The sequence below is a fragment of the Caloenas nicobarica genome, chromosome 3 (genome assembly GCF_036013445.1).
Source record: "Caloenas nicobarica isolate bCalNic1 chromosome 3, bCalNic1.hap1, whole genome shotgun sequence".
NCBI lineage: Eukaryota > Metazoa > Chordata > Aves > Columbiformes > Columbidae > Caloenas > Caloenas nicobarica.
Window position 1 is genome coordinate 104,786,646 of NC_088247.1, and position 3,708 is coordinate 104,790,353.

Genomic DNA, 3,708 nt, shown 5'->3' on the forward strand with positions numbered 1-3,708 from the left:
GCCCCAGACAGCGTCTTTTGGGGAAGATTTTACATTTTGTTGGGAAAACTGAACCACCAGGAACATTCCCTTCAGTTGACCTTCTCACTGATTTGATTAATAGGAGAAAGAATTTATTATTTGTACAGTTTTAATAAGGAGCCATCAAAGAAAAGCCTTGGACTGTGGGTGAGCTGTGTCAGGAGTCTCCTGGAGAAGGGAAAGTTGTCCAGCCTGACCTGCGGTGGCTGCAGCACCGTGAGCTCGGTGGAGCTCCCCAAGGCTCACACCGAGGTGCTCCCTCAGCCCGATGCTTGAACCCTGTATGTTGCAGCTGAATGGCAGCCCTCATGGCTTAGGGGTGCTGATAAAAGCATCTGTCTGATCCAAAAAAAGTCCTTATTGCATCAGGCTTTACATAAAAGAGCAAAGCCAGCCTGAAGCATTTGCAGTGGGGATGGAAAAAAGAAAGACTCGCAGCATTTTTTTTTACTGTTAAAGGTATTTTAAAATGTTGAAATGCTTCTAAAATACAGAAGGCTGTTATGTAGAACTGGCCAAATCCAGCATGATAATATAACAGGAATTCATCTGCCCTTTTTTATGCCCTCCTGCCTTCCATCCTCAGCAGGCAAAGCCCAATGTCGGAGAACTAGCCTCATGTCCAAAGAGGTCATGATTTGCAAGAGCAAAGAGATTTGGCAGAAGCTGCAGAGAAACATCATACAGCAGCAGCTCATTTATTTTGGGAATGGGGAAGAAGGGACATTATAAGTAATAGCCTTTAATCCTCATTTCCTTCTTCTCACCCTCAGCCCCTTCCCTACCAGCAAATTTACCTACCATCACCCACCCAGCTGGCACAGCACTGATCAAGGCACGAGAGACCACGAACTAAGAGAATAGCCTGAGCAGCAGCAGCATGTGTGCCCGAAACCAAAACTGCCTTTATCCAAGGCCCAGAGACCTCACCTGTCACCTGAAATGAGCAGACATTGCTAATGGTTGTTCCTCCTCTCCCCTGCATAGATTTCTTTATTCTTTAATTGGAAAAATGAGTCCAGCTGGTTGTGTTTTGCAGGCAGGGTAGGTGACCTGCCAGGTCGTGGGTGGGTTGGTTTGTTTTGGTTTTGGTTTTTCTTTATTGCTGATGTTTGGGTTTGGGTTGAGGTTTTTTGTTTTGTTTTTCTGGTTTTCCCCCATCAAAGAAGGGGAAGAGCCGCCGGCGGTGCGGAGAGCCGCTGCCATGGTGTTTCCTGACAGCAGAGGGGGTTATCGGGCTTCTTTTCCTCCGCTTTCCCGTGCGGAGCCCCGCCGGCGGAGCGGCGGGGGCTGCGCCCGCTCCCGGCCCGCACCGCCCCGCGGCGCCCCCCGGCACCCCCGGCGGCTCCGCGGGCCCCCGCGGCCTGTGATGTCCTGCTGCTTTCCGTACCCTCCCGGCGGCTGCGGGGGCGCGGGTGGGTTTTATTCCCCGTGAATCTGGTGTCCCTCCCGGAGGGCCCTGGCTGGTTGGGTTTGCTCGTATCTGTGTCCAGTTCTGGGCTCCCCAGTTTAAGAAGGACAAGGAATTACTGTAGGGAGTCCAGCGGAGGGGTATGAAGATGATTAGGGGGCTGGAGCATCTTTCTTATGAGGAGAGACTGAGAGAGCTGGGTCTGTTCAGCCTGGAGAAGAGAAAACTGAGAGGGGACCTTATCAATGTTTATAAATATCTGTAGGGTGGGTGTCAAGAGGATGGGACCAGACTCCTTTCAGTGGTGCCCAACAGAAGGATGAGGGGCAACAGGCACAGACTGAAGCACAGGAGGTTCCATCTAAACATGAAGAGAAACTTCTTGACTTTGAGGGTTCCAGAGCACTGGAGCGGGCTGCCCAGAGAGGTTGTGGAGTCTCCTTCTCTGGACACATTCCTGTGCAATCTGCTCTGGGTGAACCTGCTTTAGCAGTGGAGTTGGACTAGATGATCTCCAGAGGTCCCTTTCAACCCCAACCATCCTGTGATTCTGTGTTGGGAGGTAGGTGCATGGCTGCTCTCACATGGGAGGACAGGGAGGAATCTGTGCAGAAGCTCTCTGCCTGGGAGGGGGGCTTGCGGGGGTTAATTGCCCCCTCCTCATCTCCAAGGGCTTTGGGTGGGAGCAGGAGATCTTGCCCTGCAGCCATCAGGGAGATGCACCACCACTGTATCTGCAGCTCCTGAGCTGATCTCCCTCCATGTCAGAGCAAAACTCCACTGTGGGCAAAGCTCAGGAGAACCCCTGTCACCTGGAAGGTGTCCCCTGACAGGGGGTATTGGTGTGGGATGGAAATTCATTGCCACTGCGTAACTGGAAGTTCTATGAGACCTTGAGTTTCAACCAAAGCCAGGCTGGCCTGTCACCAGTCAGGGGTAAATGCAATAAATGGACTTCACTCTGCGCAGGCACCAGAGCAGGACAGTGGGACACATCCCCTCTGTGCTGCTGTGCTACACGGCCTGCCCAGTGCTGGCCCAGTCGCATAACGGTCCCCACAAAATGGTGGATTTAATGGCAAAAGGAGAGCAAGCAGGGTGACAATACACCTTTTATAAATTGCTTTAGCTCCTGGGAATGAAAGGTATTCTATGAAGCTAAAATATTAAAACTACCCTGGATTATTCATTAAGCATCAATTATCATCATCACATTTACTGTCAGATATTTCAACGTTGCTATTCTGCTCCAAGACAGAACATATTTTTAGGCTGGTTTCTGAAGGAAGTTCTTGGGATCAGTCACGCAGTCTGGTTGTCTGTCTGTCCTCCCTGATTTGGGAACCTCCTGGTCCATTTTGGCCAAAGTCTCCAAAATACTGTATTCCTGCAGGTTGATTAGCAAAGGGGATGGTGGGGGAGCCCCCCGACCCAGCTCGTGGTGTGGGTGCAGGACAAGCAGGCACTGGTGGGGTGGGCACGGACGCTGCCGGCAGCAGGAGAAGCTGCCGGCACTGGCGAGCTCAGCCGTGGGACACAACCCCACCAGAGACTGGGCTTCCCTAACTCTGCTACCCACTAAAATTGTTTGCTTAAATACCGTCGGGTATGAATTGGCTATTTATTATTTTTACTACTTCTGTCTCCCCTTGGTTGTACTTTTATAGCATTATAAAGTTGGAACAAGTAGTTTTGGTGCAAGAATAAAGCCAGCCTCATTTGCAAAACAAGATCTTCCAAGATATGATCTAATTTTCCTTTGCAAGAACCTAGGGCGAAAGTAAATTGGTATCCACTCCAAAGGCAAACACAAACAAGGACTTATTGTTTTTCATTAAAACATCTTGAAAAGGCTCTAGAGCCCTAAAAGCAAAAGTTTGATGCTATATAAAAGAATTATGTTTCTGAGATGTATCAGTTCAATAATTAAAACAGCATCTATGAAATATAAATGTAAGATATTAATAAATTAAATTAAAGCCACTGAAAGCCAGTTATCTTGTAAAAGATCTCTGATAGCTAAACTAATGAGATGTAGAAAGATTAATTCAGATCCCCATTTTAGGAGGTGATTATAAATTTCTATAATGCCACATCCAGTTACTAGGTTGTTATTGAAACTTGTGAAATACATTTGGAAGGGCTTTTAAATATTCAGAATGAAGTATAAATTAGAAAGGAGTTAGAAATAATTAATAATTAGCTGTCTTGTCACATTGCAGCTTTAATCCTATTATATCTTCTAGTTTACAAAGCTTCAGATGTCTCTCAAAGTA